General features: G+C 37.2%; 1 pseudogene; it reads left to right on the top strand.

The window, feature by feature from the left end:
* The first annotated feature begins 1,904 nt into the window (after nucleotides 1–1,904).
* LOC131805448 (uncharacterized) lies at nucleotides 1,905–8,458 on the top strand (annotated as a pseudogene).
* Nucleotides 8,459–19,471: the final 11,013 nt, after the last annotated feature.

Below are 19,471 nucleotides of genomic sequence, written 5' to 3'. Positions count from 1 at the left end.
TTTTTCGTTGTTCGGAGAGTGATTGATTCGAACAATGTACAAATATGAGTGTTCGCTCAGGAATTTGTGTGAAGAATTAAGTAGTTTTTTCATAGTTAAGGGTCGAACAAAGAATAGAGAGCGAATCAAGTGTAGTGGAAACGCCACATTACAGTTTTTATTATTATGACCGATTTCTCTTTATGATATACAAAAAAATTACAAAACTAGTACATTTTCGAACAGAGATTATGTACAATTTTTTCATAAATTTTCATTGACAATCATGTCTGATGGAAAATAATGGTCTTCACATATGAACTCCCTTCCATTAGGCGACGAACCTGGAACATAGTTATAAAGCTCCAATAGAAAGATCGATATTTCGATTCTCAAGGAAGTTTGACATTTCTGTCATATCGATTATCGAGAAGTAAATAAACAAAACCTTAAGAGAATTACATGTTCTAATTTTACATATAGACGGACACAATTTGTAAGTGTAATTTTCCATCAATTCTGGCGAATATTGTAACGACTTCTTCGAGTATCATCCCCATTTTCTACAGCAAACACGATACATTTTGGGAAACTGGCACAGAACGATAACAACTCTCATTCTTTTTTCCTCGGGTGAGCCAAACAGCTGTAGCGGCGTGTTGCTTCTTCCAGTTTCTATACATTCTATGTATTGCTTTGTCTTGCATTCGCTACTCTCTGTGTATTGGTGTATACTTGTATAATAGTTGTTAATGTGTTTGTGTACAGAGTCTGCCGCTCCACCGCCGTTGGGTTTTCACATGAAAAGCCGCCGCCGTAGAAAAAACCCGTTCTGCTTCGTTGTCTGATTACAGTTCTAATTTTACATACACACGCACACACACCATCTGTAAGTGCAATTTTTCCTCAATTCTGCCACAGCAAACTTATAAATGGGCGAAAAATGCTAAATTAAGCAACTTCCAATAGTACTTTGGCGAAAATAGCATAGTTCATGATTCCAATAAACGACTTATGGTATGACTGTTGAAGTAATATAAACAATTAATAAAATAAACAAAAACCATAGGAGAAGAAACAGGTGCAAGTGTAAGTGTCAGACAGACAGATAGACAAAACATACATGTTCGGCTGTGAATGACCAGTCGCGACTAGCCATAATAGTAATCATACATGGAGTAAAAAAGAAGGAGGCGGTGTACTCAACTCTAAAGAAATACAACAAACGAGCTAATAGAACGTATTCTGTGAATATGCATAAATTATAATTTATATACACTGGAATTTTTTTAATAAACAAAACACGTACTACTGCGTCGAAGAAGGGTATTGTGTGGGAAAGAATCAACGTACAGAAGAATATCCCAGAAATAATAGACAAAAAAGATTTTTTAATACAATTTAAAAATAAAATTACATGTTTCGAGATGTAAGGATTATGTGATCAAGACCTTCTGCATTGTGAGATTATAATTGAGCTGCCATTATTTCAGTTTTAGTTCTTTGTTACTTCGCTGCTTGGGCTTTTTAGGCCATTTAAGTTCAATTACCTTTAGCTGCCCACTTAAACAATAAATTCATTCTTTCAGCCTGATTTCATGCATTTGGATGTTGATGCTGGTGTCACACATAAAAACGCACACAATACAAATACAGGTCAAATGGAGCAAGCCTCTAATATAGGATTTCAGCATACATCCTCAGCGCAAAAAAATAAAATGGGAAGTGTCATAAATGTGGAAAGCCCGTCTATTTCGGTGAGTTATTTAACCTTAATTCAGCTGGAAGGAACAATGACTGAAATTAATTTATCTTGTTATTCTGTTTTCTATTCAGCGGAGCGTAAACAAGTCTTTAGGCTATGATTGGCATCCCGAATGTTACGCTGCGAGGAGTGGTGGCAAACGTTTGAATCCCCGGACAACATGCTGAGGTGGGTGTGTACATTGCCTTTGGCTTTGTCACCACAACAAGTTTCAATTAACACTTTTTCTTTTGTTTTTCTTTGTTTTCTTCCCATAGCTATAAAGGTGTGCCTTACTGTCATGTACCATGCTATGGAGCCCTATTTGGACCACATTGTTTTGGGCATGGTACTCGTGTAGAATCTCATAAAGTTTTGGCAATAAAACTTTTCAAAGACCTGGACAGCAAAATGGTCCATCTTTACCCAGAGATCATTTGGAATCAAAGTTAAAGGTAGAAAAAAAAAAATCAATTTGGATTTGAACTTTAAAAATTACAAAATTCAAAAATTTTCCGAGGAGACGATTTGTGAATAATGCGAAATATATTCATTCCATTCTTATCGTTTTTTTTCATTTCTTTTCTAGGTCTATAATCAATTTTACGACAATAAAAGCATGGAAGTGCGTAGCAAGAGAAGTTAACAATCGTCTAATTCTCGAAGGGGCCTTGCGTGTATATTGGGTGTTCAGGGTGTTATTCATCTTAAGGAAGACGACGACCAACGTACCTTTGTAGTGCGCAAACGTAACTCGTGTCGTATGTCAAAAGCAGATTCATCGGACAAAGAGAACAATGATGGTAGTGAATCATTAGATGTTGGTACAACAACCAGTGACCAGGTCGATGCCATATCAACAGACATATCACTCACCGAAGTATGTCATTCGATTCGTGTAGTTTAAATGAATTTCCTGATCTACCAACTACACCAGAAGAAGCCTCTGCCAACACCACGGGTACTCAAAACATAACAAATGGCGGAGATGGTGGAGTTGCAAATGGTAACGAGGTTGATACATCTTCGACCAATACATCCACCCTATGCGATGATCAATGTTCATCTTTGACAACGACGAACACATCAACAACTACAAATGGTGTTAGCTCAACACTGCCTTCAAAACTGGATAAATTAGTGAAATTGGAATGGGATGAAATTGATGATCTATTGCAGGTGGAAAGGCGTGTCAGTGAAAAGGATAAATCTATGAAACTATGCCGGTGCGTTTGCCCTCAACATCACCCCAAAACTCATCGTCGTCGTCCCCAACATCGGACAGCTCCAAAACAGTTTCCAATCAAATGAGTACAGATACAACAAATCTCGAAGATATAACTTCCTCGAAAAATTCAACACATCCTCCTCACCTGTTCATCACCTTCATCGGCCACAACTTCTAATAATACCACTTCTTCGGATAACTTCTTAACGGCCACCGGCTCTATGGCTACCACCACAAGCAGCACAAGGGATACCACCACCACCAATGCCACCACTTCCACTACCACTGTAGATAATTATGAAACCTCCGATGATGCCACTTTGAAACCCATGGACTTTGAAGATTTCAAACGTAGCGTTCATCAGGACTACGTTAATGGTGCCAACTCATTTCAAGAACCCAATGATGATACGTTAAACGTAATCAACCAATAGATCCATCACGCATACACGATTCTCTGAAGCTTTACAGCCATGCCTCTGGCGATAATCCAATGAGTAAAAGTTTTAATTGTGAACACGCTTTGCGCTCCATTGATGCCACATTTATCAATGATACTTTGGCATTGCGGATGTCTGAAAGTGGTTCACCACAAAAGCGTTCCCCCTATGTTTTGCAAAAGAGTGGTTCTGCGCAGGCGCAACTTATTACAAATGGACGTTTTGAAAAGGGTATAAATCGATCAAAGTCGGGGCCATCATGCATGGCAGCATATTCATCCAGTGATGATGACGATGATGATTCTACGCTGAAACCACAACGTAGATCAGCAAACCAAATCGGTCCTGGCGATCACATTTCGGCAACAATACGTAAAAGTGATATACCACCACGATTTATACAAATCAATATGAATTGTTATCCCAAAGAAGGTGGCGGGCAGGGCAGTAGTGAATGTGATTCGAGTCGGCAGGGAAATGCTGGCCAGTCGTCAACTTCACAAAGTGGTGCAGCGGCTGGTGATGAGTTGACCCAGTCGGAAGAAATGTTTACGGCCACAGCAGGTGATAGTAGACCAAGCAATAAAGGAAAATATCCGGAACATTTGGATGACGACGATCAGCCTTTGCATGTGACCGAAGATGGCGTGGTATTGCGAAGGCCACCACGTACTGGTGCTGCAGCCATCAAAAGACGTAGTGGCAACAGAAGGTAAGATAACAAGTGTGTTTTTTTTGTCATACAGTTCCAAAGTAAGTTTTGCCCCTTTTTGTTTTTAGATCCCGCACAAAACTAAAACGTCGCTGTTCCATTAACGGTCACTTTTATAATCGTGAAACATCATTCTTTACTCCACCCTATGGTTCGCAAATGTCCGTATGGGTAACATCACTGGTGACAACACAAGAAGTAATCAATTTACTTTTGGAAAAGTATAAAGTTGACAGCCCTGCTGAGAATTTTTCCTTATTTATAATACGCGACAACGGTGAACAGAAACGTCTCAAAGAGAATGAATACCCATTGATTACGCGTATTATGCTTGGACCCCATGAAGATGTAGCCAAACTATTTCTAGTTGATGCCAAGAAAACCGATGAAATAAGGTAAGTTTTTCTTCTTCAAATATAATGCTACTATCAAGGAATTAATAATAAATATTTTATCTTTTAGCAATGAAGTTGCTCAATTTTTAAATTTATCACTACCCGAATGTCGTGCAATTCTAGAACGTTACGATCAGGAATTGGACCGTGAAGTAACCAAAGTTAAAGATAAGTAAGTATATGAAAAAGGTCAAATGAAAACCTATTTAGCATAAAGGTTCGAAATAACAAATTCTAATCTCAAAACATGACCGAATTATTGTTACTTTTCAAGTCCACAGGGATCGATAAATGTTGATGGCATACTAAACATCTTTAAGGATATTGGTCTTCATCGTCCAAGAAACCATTATCTTACTAACTGCCCGTTTCAGCAATTATTGATGCAGTCAGATTACAACAAGGAATCAGCCCATTAAATGTCCTAATGAAGTCGGCGAACTTCGAAATATGTCGAAATATCTATCACCCCTCGGGGAAAAGGACTTTGATCATCTTCATCAGATTTATAGTTTTTTTTTTGTTTCAATTAGAGGTTGAAGTACTTAGAGGTTGAAGTACTTCTGCAGTGAGGCACAAGGTTTCCGTGCGACAAGTTTAGCCTGATCTCACAAAGTAGAGAATTCGGTTTGGAAATGCTTAAGGGCTTTTGCGGTTTTTCTGTTTTAGAAAAAATAATTGCTCCATCCGTTGAAATTTTAATCCATTCAGATGGTCCTAAAATAATTCTAAACAACAGTGAAATGATGTCAATTTTAGGTTTATTACATAGCTTTAGCCAATCAGGTTTCTTTATTTAGGTTCTTTATAATTGTTAATGATTGCGGATTCAGTGTTTACATAGCCAAAGGGTTTCTGAACTGAGCGTTGACTCTAGCCTTTACCACATTCTCACCTTGCAATGTTGTAGCCTGAATAGTGATCCCAATCTTCATCCGTAGCCACGATTTTTTCATACCGGCCAGATTGATTTTAATTCCATTGTACCAGTTCATCTAGCTTCTGCCTTTATTGAGCAAATGACTTCAAGGTCTTGAATCTGCGTGTCGTTTCTCGACTATTCCTCAGCTTTCTCAGTTGCTTCTGTCTTGAAATTACCCGGTAGCCCACACAGGCGGGCATGTACAATTTCTATGACTAGTTAATGTTTTAGGACGACGTCAGAGCTAATATTAGTTTTAAGGGACGCCTTACTATCCGCGTCGATAGTCGCCTGTTCTGCCATCTCAGTTTCCTGTATTTTGATATATTCTTTTGCCCTCATGACATCGAAAATCTTTTCCGGTTTATACAAGTTTAACGAAAAAGTCATTTTAAATTTTTAAGAGTATGATTCGGCTATCATGTTTTCTTTGGATCCTTCACCTTATAAAGAAACCCCGACCTGATGCAGTGTGAGAACTTTTTATTTGTCCCCGCTTGAAATCAAGATCTCAGTGTTAGCGAACTTCATTGTTTCTGTTTAGTAATTTATTCATAGCAGATAATGGGCCATGTCACAGTACACATCCCGTGCACTTAGCAGGAATTCTCTAACTTTAAATGGTTGAATTCTACAATAGAGTGTGATAAACTCTTTCTTTGTTTGGAATTTGGCTTCGACACAGAATTTAAATGTATTGCTGGAATGAAATGACCGAGCTCGGTATTGGTTGGTTGATTAATTGAAATCATTTTTTTTACTTAACCTCTTCAATGTTTTATTTTTTCATATACAGGGTAAGATAAAAAAACTGCAACAAAGTCAAACGCCATAATTTTTACATTTTTTTTTAAATTTTATTGAGTGAAAGAAAAAAAAATTCGGAAATAGCATCACATTTGGCACGAATTATGACCTTCAAACGGTCAATGAAACCGTCACACGCTGCCCGAATGTTGCTCTGCGGAATTTTGGCCCATTCCCAGCGAACGCTTGCTTGAGGTGATGGACACTTTCATATTTTTTAGTGCCAACTTTTTTTCTAAAATTCTCCAGACACAATATATCATCGGATTGGTATCCGGAGATTTTGGTGGCCATTGTGCGCTGGAAATGAAGCGAGAAACCTCATTTTGCAACCATTCTTGGGGGGCGCGTGCTGAGTGCGATGGTGCTAAGTCCTGTTGGAATGTCCAAGGTCTGCGGCCAAAATGTTTGCGTGCCCTAGGTTTTTATACACCCTCCAATATATTTTCGCGATAATATTCGGCATTTATTCTGATGCCACGGTCGATTAATACGAGTGGAGGTGACCATTGGCTATAATGGTGACCCACATAATCACCATGGCCGGCGCTTGTGTTCTGGTGGCCAACCGAAGGTGCACATTTTCAGCTGACCTCTTTGGCAAGTAAACGCGATCATTTTGTTTCTGCTGGACAACGAATGTTTCCTCATCGGAGAAAATCAAATTCGGCAGTTCACCAATTTCGGCCAAGCGAAGCAACTCTTTAGCTCTTTTGAGTCCATTTTCTTTCTGTTGCTGTGCAAGTTCTTGCACTTCTCGGAATTTCAATGGCTTTACCCCGAGCTCATTTTTCAATATTTACCGAATGGAATATTGCGATATGTTCAGCTTACGAGCCATTTTTCGGCCACTGCGACGCGGGTTTTGATCAAGTCGCTTCTTTACTTGTCGAACCATTTCTGCTGATGTTGCTGTTTTCTTCCGTCCTGTTGCTGCTTTCTTCCTTGACATCGGACTACGCTACCAGTATCATGGTAACGAGCGATGGTCGAGACACAAAAGATTTATTTACATTTAAATGTTGGAGTGCTCTAACGATAGCCACTTGTGGTTTTTCAGCTAATTATAAAGAAATCACACTATCACGCTTGAATTCCATCACGAATAACTTTTTGTCTGGAAAATGCTCACCAAAATGCTTTTGTACGCTTTTAAACAATATAATGAGCTGTCACTGGAATAATTTTAACAGCTGTCGGACGAGTGGCTTAGAAATGACAGCAGTCTGAAGTTGGTTGCAGTTTTTTCATATCACCCTGTATTAGTCCTTAATGTTGGCATACTTCGAGTTTTCAATCTAAATTCAAAATCTGGCTGTATTCCTAAAGTAGGAAGAATGATACGCTTATGGTCCCTAAGGGTTGAGAGACTCAGTTAATTTAAAACTTCCTTATTAACGTATATTTTAATAACAATAATAATACCTTGTTTTATGGTAACACAACTATCAACTAATTAAATTTCGTTTGTTATCTTTTTTCAGATATGCTGAATTACGTCGCCGTATTGTTGCACGTATGGAATCTCTTAAGGTTCACTTATAAATTCCTTTTTTTTTTTTCAAATATGTACTTGTATTTCCGTTTGCAATCATTATACTTATACAATTAATTCTAAAATCCAATTTTCCATTTACAAAACCCCAGTAATATAAGTTATCCACTATGCTGTCGTCTATGTTCTTCTTTATAATAATTTTTTACAATTATGTTTAAGCCCAAATGTTCTATGTCCCCTTTTACCACATACAAACATACACAGCTACATTATGCTAATATTGTTATAACACAATTGCCAAAAGTGTGCATTTTATTTTGTATTTCACAGTATTTTGAAAAGAAAGAAACAAACCATTTCGAACAATCAAGTGTCATTTTACATTTTTTTAATTAATTTTTAAATTTGTTTAATCTAATTGATTTTTTATTAGTTAATAATATATTTTATTTTTTTCTACGCAAGATATTATTGTTTTTCTCTTTCTTGATTTGAAACATATTTTTTATCTCGATTTACCGTCAATTCAAACAATATCTCAACACCTATACTAATCCTCCTTTAAAATACAAAGAAAAAAATCTCTAAAAATTGTTAACATAAATCAAAAAACCCAAGAATATTGCAAATATAAATTATTGACTATTGCAAACTATTTAATTTCACGAACAAAAAACAAAGAGAATCACAAACAATTGGTCTGAATTTCAATAATAGTTTAACGAATTTTTTTTACAAAAATAACAAATTAAATCATTAATTATTGTAGGTTTTTTATACAAACAAATAGTTTATATAGAACAGCATAATGAACAAGAGATATGTTTTTAAAACCAAAAAAAAAAAAAACTTATAAAATATATATATGAAAACTTTATGAAGTACCCCAGTGTTTAACAAACAAATGTGTGTTTTATTTCTTTCGTCGTTTTTACAAAACGAATGGAAACACTCTATTCTTAGATTAATTAAGTGTAAAGGTAAAGGTGGATATTAGAGTTCCAATAATGCATATCGTTAGGTTTGTTGAAATATTTTACATAAACAAGAATTTAAAACGAAAGGGGAAGGAGCCGAGTTGCACTCGGTCAGGACTTTCCAACTCTATGAAATCAATATCGACAACAGTTTTTTTTCAGAGCTGAACAAATTTTGTCGGTAGTTTTGTTCGCCATTCTATTAATCCGTCTTTACGATCGAACAAAATGGCTTTCCTCGTTCTGTGTACAAGAGTGCTGCCATTTCCGCTTCCTTCAGATGCTATGCTTGCAACCCACTCCGCAACTGGTAAATTAATTTTATTATTTCACATCATACTGTTTTCATGAGTTATTCCATCTAGAACTTCCAATGGAACTGTTGAGTTTTTAGGAGTGTATACGAAAATCGCTGATCCGTCTCAATTAGTTTTTGGTTCAAATTTATGGCATATCAAATATATTTGGGTGCCAAAAATTGATTGTTTATGCTTCTTTGTTGACTTGTTATTTTTATAAAATCAAAATTTAAATCGTAACTTCGGCGTGTAGCCTACAACTCTAGCCACGTTTCGTGCAGCCAAAAATGGCAAAAGTATTGTATCACGTCCTTTAGATTTATTGTTTGTGACGTTTTTAGCCTCTCGGAGCCTGTTCATAATCACCTGTATTCACGAAAAGGGGATCCGACTTGGAATTGAGGTGCCGGAAATCCATGCACAGTCTCCAACTGCAATTCTTCGGATGGAGAAATACGTCTTCTGTGATATCCGGCATAAGAAATAGAGGTTGAGATGAGAAAACTGCAACCAACTTCAGACTGCTGTCATTTCTAAGCCACTCGTCCGACAGCTGTTAAAATTATTCCAGTGACAGCTCATTATATTGTTTACAAGCGGGCAAAAGCATTTTGGTGAGAATTTTCCAGAAAAAAAGTTATTCGTGTTGGCATTCAAGCGTTTTAGTGTGTTTTCTTTATATTTGGCTGGAAAACCACAAGTGGCTATCGTTAGAGCAATCCAGCATTTAAATGTGAATAAATTTTTGTGTCTCCTACCATCGCTCGTTACCGTGATACTGGTAGCGTAACCTGACGTCAAGGAAGTGGACAAAAGAAAACGGCAATATCGGCAGAAATGGTTCGAAAAGTAAAGAAGCGACTTGATCGAAACCCGCGTGTCCGAAAATGGCTCGTGAGCTAAACATATCGCAATATTCCATTCGGAAAATATTGAAAAATGAGCTCGGGGTAGAGCCATTGAAATTCCAAAAGGTGCAAGAACTTACACCTCAACAGAAAGAAAATAGACTCTAAAGAGTAGCTTCGCTTGGCCGAAAGTGATGAACTGCCGAATTTGGTTTTCTCCCATGAGAAAACATTCCTTGTCCAGCAGTTTGTAAACAAACAAAATGATTATCTTCACTTACGAAAGAGGTCAGCTGAGGGCCATAATTTGTGCCAAAGGAGACCAATTCGCGCAAATTTAAACTTATTCTAAAATTTGATGCTATTTCCGACATTTTTGCTTTCATTCAATAACATTTAAAAAATTTAAAAATTAATAGCGTTTGACTTTGTTGCAGTTTTTTTATCTCACCCTGTAGATAGAAGGGTATCAGTTAGTGGCACAGGTATATGGTGGCCTTAATGACATATTGAGTTTGATGCTGTGATCCATATGTTAAAAAATCAAGCTGGCTGGAAGAAGTGCTGTCAATCTCCTCTTAAATCTTTACAACTTTCCCACTTTTTATTATTATTCCTGATCCATACTAGGGCTGTGTCCCTAATAATATAATCATCGGAAACAGGTTGTAGAACGTACATATTGGCCATCTCTTTCCTCGTTCAATAAATTTCAATGGATCCTGGCCTCAGTAGAAGCTAACTTTCCTTGGCTTGGCTACGGCTCGAATATCGATGTGCGGTGGTTTTCTACATCAAAAACCTTGTACTGCTAGTTGCGATGGGCTGCCGATTTCGAGTGGTGATTTTACCTCAATAGGACTCGTCTTTGGTGATACAGTTGGGGTTTCTTTGGTGATACAGTTAACTCACTGTCTTGTATGGTGACTGGTCATAAAGTCCTGCAATAACCTTTCGAGAACATCCTTATCATTACTACTACTTTAAAAATTCGGATCCTTGTTCACAGTTCTTCTACCGTTTCATTTATCATTTATTTATTTTTCATTCTGGAGACTGTAAGCCGATGATGTTCGCAATGTCGTAGGCATTTTAGTAAACGGGTAATGTGCCCCTTATATAGCATGTTAGTAAACGGGTAATACGCCCCTATGGGCGCCACAGTAACGCCACGGTTTGTGCCGTTTGCTGAGTTATGTTCGCGGAAACTAAGCTACATCGGAGAACTTAACTTTGTTCAGTGACCCGAGTAATGAGAGTAGCTTTGTGTATAGTTTTCGTAGAGATACCAAGGTTTATTAAATATTTATTAAATATATTATTCGTTCTTGGTAAGTATGAGGTGGTGGCGAATATCCGGGGTTTCTCGCTATCAGTGGCATGGACAACACGCTGGATCAAATTGATGAGGTCCTAGATTGGGCTCTGACAACGTGAGTAATCTGGTTTCTCGATTTGACCCTGCTACAGAGTTGCTTTCTCTAACTCACTTCTCTCGGATTCAGTTGTCGTCTAGTTGTCCACGTTTCAACTGGTGTAAATAGAGTCTGGTACCTGATTTCATTTACTGGTGCTAAAATCTTGAAAGTATGTTCCGAAGGTGTCAGGTAAGGCTGGGTTTTTGGAAATGTGTGCTAGAAAGGTACCCCTTCGTATTTGGCGAACCAGTAGAGCTTAATTTGGATTGAGGGTCACTGATGGCGTGTGTGATGTATGTACCAAAGCGTTTTTTGGAAATTCGCTCTATAAGTGTAGGCAAAATATTAAAATGTACTATATTTGGTTAGGCTTATTTGTAGAGGAACTAGCTGCTAGGTGTGCCCTGAGACTCAATGAACTGGGACAATGGCGGAGCCAATCCATCGGACACTCTGTCATTCTTAAGTATGTGGAGAATGTAAGTAATCAGGCTATTGCTAGCGACTATATACTCCCTAGGCACAGCTTTGAATTACTCGATATCTGCATACCAAACAGGGATATCTGGTCCCGTGGCACTCCACCTTTTAACGGTATAGCTGTCTATACTGATGGTTCAAAGATGGACAGTGGAACGGGGGCTGGAGTCTACTGTGAAAGTTTAGGTATCCAACGATCCTTCAGACTAAACAGCGATTGTAGTGTTTTTCAGGCAGAGATTTTTGCTGTCAGAATGGCCATAGAGCTGTTGGAAAACAGAATCGATGAGCGGAATGGACCGGTGACTATATATGTCGATAGTCAAGCGGCCCTAAAAGCTCTAGATTCTTTTATAATCAAATCTAAGGCTGTTCTGGAGTGCAAAACTGCCCTGGAAAAGGCTAAGTCGTTTGTTAAGCTCTGTTGGGTTCCTGGACACTGCAACATTTCTGGCAATGAATCTGCCGATGAATTGGCCAGACGCGGATCTGAGTCAGTAGATCTAGAGATTGAGACCTCAGTGAAGCCACCTTTATGCCACTTCTTTCAAGTACTTCATAATCACTATCTTGGGAGATTTCAGCAAAACTGGCTATCTGGAAGGGGATGTAACATCTCCAAAAAGATTTGGCCAGTGAACTCAGAAAAGAGATCACGGTCACTCACATCCATGACGAAGTTGGACTTGAAGCTTGTGGTGGGTCTAATTACAGGTCATTGCAACATAAAAGCCATGACTTCAAAATGGGGGGGTGACGACACTGAATACTGCAGGCTTTGCCAAGATGAGGAAGAAACAGAAACGGTGGAACACTTACTCTGTCACTGTCCTACTCTGATCGGAGTAAGACATAGGCTTTTAGGTAAGCAAATTCTGCCGGATTTGTCATGCCTCTCCGAAACCGAGCCAGTAGTTATTCTTCAGCTAGCCAGAAGACTAAAATGGCTAAGGACGACACGCTGACTATAGCGTGGATGAAAACCCACTAACTCTTCTTTTTCCTACCTTTTTCCTATCTTTTCTATTCTAACCTCCTAACTTCTTTTCTAAATTAGGATGATCACAATGGACCACTAGGTCTCCGAGTGGAGTGGTTGTTTTTATGCAACCACACATCCTTTAACCTAACCTACTACATTTGGTACCATTTCTTTTCATGTGAACGGTTAGAGCTAAATGCTTAAAATTTGTAATGGGAATCAAGGTTGAGGACTAGGGGCGATGTAAGGAGGTAGTTTTGGAAGTGTGTACCCATGTATACGAAAAGCACTAAATAGTTCTAAATTGAGTAGAATTTGGATTTGAAAGAACGGATGGAACTGGAATCCTGAAATTTAAAATAAACTTTACTGGTGGAGTGTTGCAGTACGTTTATTTGGATTTAAATTGTCATATCCATTACTTTTACGTCAAATAAATCCTCTCAAAGTAGGTTAACCCTACAAAAAGTTCTAACGTAAACATGGCATTGGATTGGGATATGTAGGTAGTTTTCAAAAGTTGTACTTATGTGCACGAAAAGTACTAAAATTGATGCAATTTAAGTTTTAAGACAACACGTAGAGTTGGATCTTGAAATTTGGAAATAAGATTACTATTGGTTTGTACAATTTAGGTAGTCATAGTCAATTTGTACTTATGTGTAATAAATAGTACTAAATTTGGTACAATTTGGATTTGGATGAACCAATAGAGCTGGCATCGTGAAATTTGGAAATAAGAGGATTGGGATATGGAGGTAATTGATGAGGTCCCAATTCTGGAAGTTTGTACTTCTATGTACTAAATTCGATACAATTTTTGGTGAATCAATCGAACTGGATTGCTGAAATTTGGAAAAAATATTTTTGTAAATTCGTCATTATATGTACAAAATGATACTAAATTTCGTACAATTTCGATCTGGGTGAACCGATATTGTTGAAATGCTGAGATTTGGAAATAAGATTACTACTATTGCATTGTAAGAATGTGGTATGCCTGTAGTTTTTGAAATTCGGAAATATGACCTCTATTTGATTGTATAATATAGATAGTTATATAAATTTGTACTTATGTGTACTCAATGGTACTAACTTTGGTACAGTAAGTTAATATATGAAGGCGGTTTTGGTAATGTGCTAAATGTGCGAATTGCACTAAATGGTACTAAATTTGGAACAGTTTTGTGGGTGAAGCTGGAATTTTGAAATTTTGCATTGAGGTCCATGTCGGTGGATGGTTTGTGATATAGAGATGGTTTTAGAAATGTGTAAATTTTGGTATTGGTTGAATGCGAGTAGGTTATGCTTGAAATCTGAAATTTTGTATTAGGGTCGATGTTGATGTGAAATATACAGGCTGAGATAAAAAAACTGCAACAAAGTCAAACGCCATAATTTTAAAATTTTTTTTTTTAATATATTGAATAAAAGCAAAAGATGCCGGAAATAGTACCAAATTTTAGAATAAGTTTAGATTTGTTCGAATTGGTCAACTTTGGCACGAATTATGGCCTTGACTTTGGTATTTTTAGTACCAACCTTGCTTTCCAAAATACTCCAGACACAATAGTCCAACGGATTGGTATCCGGAGATTTTGGTGGCCATTGTGCGCTGGAAATGAAGCGAGGAACCTCATTTTGTAACGATCCTTGGGTGGCGCGTGCTGAGTGCAATGGTGTTGCAAAGTCTGCGGCCAAAATATTTGCGTGCCCAAGGCTTTATACTCCCTCCAGAATATTTTCGCAATAATATTCGGCACTTATTCTGATGTCACGGTCGATTAATACGCTGCTGACCTCTTTGGCAAGTAAACATTTAATTTGTTTACAAACAGCTGAACAACGAATGTTTTCTCAACGAAGAAAACCAAATTCGGCAGTTCACCACTTTTGGCCAAGCGAAGCAACTCTTTATCTCTTTTGAGTCTATTTTCTTTCTGTTGCGGTGTAAGTTCTTGCACTTTTTGGAATTTCAATGGCTTTGCTCCGAACTCATTTTTCAATATTTGCCGAATGGAATATTGCGATATGTTCAGCTCACGAGCCATTTTTCGGCCACTGCGACGAGGGTTTCGATCAAGTCTCTTCTTTACTTTTCAAATCATTTCTGCTGATGTTGCTGTTTTCTTCTGTCCACTTCCTTGACGTCGGGCTACGTTACCAGTATCACGGTAACGAGCGATGGTACGAGACGCAAAAGATTTATTCACATTTAAATGCTGGAGTGCTCTAACGATAGCCACTTGTGGTCTTCCAGCCAAATATAAAGAAATCACACTATCACGCTTGAATTTCATCAGAAATAACTTTTTCTGGAAAATTCTCGCCAAAATGTTGGAATAATTTTAACAGCTGTCGGACGAGTGGCTTAGAAATGACAGCAGTCTGAAGTTGGTACAGTTTTTTCATCTCACCCTGTATTTAATATAGGCATTGTCTTCACCAATGATATTAGATGATTTGAATAAAAGAAAAAATTTGTGTTAACATCAATGGATATAAAATATTTTTTAAGTACGAAATACATTTTTAATAAATGAGACGAGGAACATACTATACGACACGAAATGATTGACGGCTATATATTTTTTCAATCTTTTAGCAAAAACCTTCTTCCCTTCTTTGTTCGCTTAGAAATTTCCCTGGAATATTTCAAACTTTGTAAAAAATCAAATAACTGTAGTTGAAATATTGAAATGCAACATATGTAGAGCCATGAAGAAATTCGTGATTTTTTTATCAATATTCTCATTTTATATTGCCAATTGTGTATGTTATTACTTTCAGTCCAGTCTTATATATTAATTTTATGAAAAAAATCTTTGTTTTTTTATTGATTTTCAAGAATATTTCTTAATATGAGGAAAAAGTGTCATTACACCATTATTGCTATCGATTAATCTTCGGATGTGGTGAATATGTAAGAGAAAACTATGGTCGAATCAAGTTTGCGTTTATCCATATGCATAAGTGTGCGTGAAACATAAGGACACACTCATTGTTTTGTTTTTTGATTTTTTCATGTGAGACATGCGTATGTGAATGTATGACGAACATATTACTATTACATATTGGTTACATCCTTATGAATAACTTTTGAATTCGTTAACACGAACGTTGTAGATTGATTTCGTCAATATGATGCCAAAATGAATCTGGTAACAGTTGTTGGTAATATTTATTCAAAAGATATATGTGCGAGTTTTGTTGATATGCATACACATATTTGAAGAGGTAATAGTTTAATAAAAATATATAATATTACCTAAACTTGTATTTCTTCCTTAAGACAAAGGAAAAGCAATAGTAATTCAATAAATTAAGACTATCAGACTGTCTGAGGCATTTGCTTGTAACATGCAGAAGGAAAAGCAGAAGACCCATCGTTCCTTTTGATGATCTTCATACACTCACATTCTGAGTCCATTTATGAATGTCTGTCCGCCAGTCTGTCCATGTATTTTTGTAAGCAAAGTACCGATCGCACTTATTATCTGATTGAGATGAAATTTTACAAAAACGTTTGTTTGGCCGAAGGACGAAATTGGTGGGAATCGGTCTAAATTTAGATATGGCTCCCATATATATCTCAAATTATTTCAATTTAATTATGCGCCATATATGTAATAATCGCAAACGAATTCAACCTAGAAGCAAGTGTTTCCGATTTCAAGTTTATTGTTCAACAAATTGTTAATGCCAGCCCAAATGGAGTGGTTTTTGCACATCCAACCGAATGTTTCTATTTAGTGAAACTCGGTTCCCACATATCTATTGCTCCGATATACAGGGTGAGATAAAAAACTGCAACAAAGACAAACGCTATAATTTTTATTTTTTTTAATTGTATTGAATTCAAGCATAAAATGTCGGAAATAGCATAAAATTTTAGAATAAGTTTAAATTTGTTCGACTTGGTCACCTTTGGTACGAATTATGGCCTTCAAACGGCCAATCAAATCGTCACACGCTGCCCGAATGTTGCTCTGCGGTATTTTGGCCCATTCCCGGGTAAGCGCTTGCTTGGTAATTTTTAGTGTCAACATTGCTTTCCAAAATACTCCAGACACAATAGTCCAACGGGTTGGTATCCGAAGATTTTGGTGGCATTGAAGCGAGGAACCTCATTTTGTAATCTTTCTTGGGTGACGCGTGCTGAGTGCGATGGTGCTGAGTCCTATTGGAATGTCCAAGGTCTGCGGCCAAAATGTTTGAGTACCCAAGGTTTTAATACACTCTCCAAAATATTTTCGCATAATATTCGGTATTTATTCTGATTCCACGGTCAATTAATACGAGCGGAGAGCGACCATCGGCTGTTATGGCGGTCCACACCATCGCCATGGCCGGCGCTTGAGTTCTTTTGGCCAACCGAAGGTGCACATTTTCAGCTGACCTCTTTGGCAAGTAAACACGATAATTTTGTTTGTTTACAAACTGCTGGACAACGAATGTTTTATCATCGGAAAACCCCATATTCGGCTGTTCACCACTTTCGGGCAAGCGAAGCAGCTCTTTTGAGCCTATTTTCTTTTAGTTGCGGTGTAAGTTATTGCACTTTTAGGAATTTCAATGTCTGATTTTTTAATATTTGCCGAATGGAATATTGTGATATGTTCAGCCCACGAGCCATTTTTTTCGACCGGTGCGACGCGGGTTTCGATCAAGTCGCTTCCTTACTTTTTGAACAATTTCTGCTGATGTTGCTGTTTTCTTCTTTTTTAGCTACATTATAAACAGATTTTTCTTCAAGTTTCGCATTTAAATATTGCAATAACTTATGACAAAAGTTGCCTAGGTAGGTCTTTTAAGATTTTAACAGAATTTTAAACGGATTTTTTTTTGGAAATTGCCAAATTTGTACCAAATGGTGTAGGGTATTAAAAGTTCGGCCCGGCCGAGCTTATAGCTTTTGTACTTGTTTTATTTAAAACCACAAAATGTTTGTATATAAAATTTTGAAAGTATGTATAAAATCAAAAGATGTAACGAATCTCTCTAAACTCTTATGAAAGTGAAATTTTTTTTAAACTTCAAGTTTTTCAATTTTATATCCTATACTTTGATGACTGTGAAACATTTCCCAACGGAATTGTTTCCAATTTGCTATGAATTCTACCTCTTGTGGCAGAATATTGACTATATAGGTATACGATTTCCTTTAGCCAATATATAACGGTACCTTCAGGTACAGGAAAGGCTTCCGTTTTGTATAGCACACATAAGTCCACTTTTGAAAATTCAATACTGATACTTTAACTTTTAAGTTATATTTTTGGTTGGTGTTAAAATCCCTCAAGGCCCGGCCTTGTAAAGATGTGACATATAGGTCCTAAATTAGCTTCCCACATCGCAATATATTTACAAGCATACTAAATTGGTTCTATGCCGAGGATATATATTTGCCGGCAAATTGACTGATACTTGCTTGTAAGGATTTTTCGACAGATGTATTTAAAAAAATCCACACAACTTCTCACGTCTCATTAGGAATTTCTTAGTGTGCAACTTAAAAATATAAGTTCAGCCGGGAATATGAAATTCATCGAAAAATTCTGACACCCTGACGAAAATATTTGTCAATTTTTAATGTTAATGTGTTAATCGTGGCATTTGTGACATCGAAAAACCCCAACACTGTGGTAGCTACTCACCACATGCGAGCGAGGAGGTCATGTTGACAGGTCAGGCCATGCAAAGGAAAAAGATACTCATTGTCGGTTTTTCATTGGAGTTCCATTTTGGCGGCCGTCCTTCCCAAAACAAAAGAAGAATTTAAAAATGTATGTCATTTTGGCCTTACACATGTTTAAGCTTCCATTGCTTTTCGGTTTCTTTTCAAATGGAGCGGCAACTGAGCGACATTCATCTCCCCCACCTTCCTATTACAACATACGGACTGTCAGACAGGGAAAAGAATCCCGATATAAACATACAGTCTGCCGAAAGAGTGTCAAAGTGGTGAGTGTGAATGAGTGTGTATGTGTGCGGTTTGTAATAAAAAAAGTATGGAACCACCACTGCCACCACAACAACACTTTGTGCCAAGGGAAACAAGACAAAGAGAGAGGGTTCGCAATTTGACTCGACTACACCACTGAGCTGTCACTTTTTAACGAATAGAAGAAGATTGATTACCGCCATAGAAATGTCCTTGTTATTTTAACCGTATGGATGAATGAATAGATATGCCAGTGTGTTTGTACGTACGTGTGTGTGACAACAACAACTATATTTGTATGGCTTGTTTGTCTTTTGCCTTTAAAAGTGGGGGTGGTTTCCCAATTGAAATGTTTTTTTTTCATTCTCTGCTCCATAAAATGAAAGAGTTAAAACAGTTGTTTTATTTGTTCATGAGTGTAATTGTTCTTTTTGTTGTTGTTGTTGATATTGTTGTCGTATACTTTTGTTTGGTACAACATAACAGTGTCATTTATGAGAGGATGAGGTTTATAGATGATTAAATGGGGATTATAATGTAAGTGGTGTCTTCTACTTATGTTCCAATAAGGATTTGATTACTAAACCAAAATTACTCTGATAATTTACATATCCTCTGCCTTATGGCTATAGGGGGTATACATCAATTCATAGGCCGAATTTGGCATAATTTAAATAAAAGTTTAGAGCTTTTGTTTCTTTCGACGAAATTCGTTTCAGGACATTTGCAGTCGATGTAATGGCTCGAACGACAACTCTCAAAGGAAGTACCCGATTGGGTCCAAATTTAGTACTCAGC

This window comes from Musca domestica, unplaced genomic scaffold (genome assembly GCF_030504385.1).
Source record: "Musca domestica strain aabys unplaced genomic scaffold, Musca_domestica.polishedcontigs.V.1.1 56, whole genome shotgun sequence".
Classification (NCBI taxonomy): domain Eukaryota; kingdom Metazoa; phylum Arthropoda; class Insecta; order Diptera; family Muscidae; genus Musca; species Musca domestica.
Note: the sequence above shows the minus strand (reverse complement) of the source record. Positions and strands in the feature narration are given on the sequence as shown.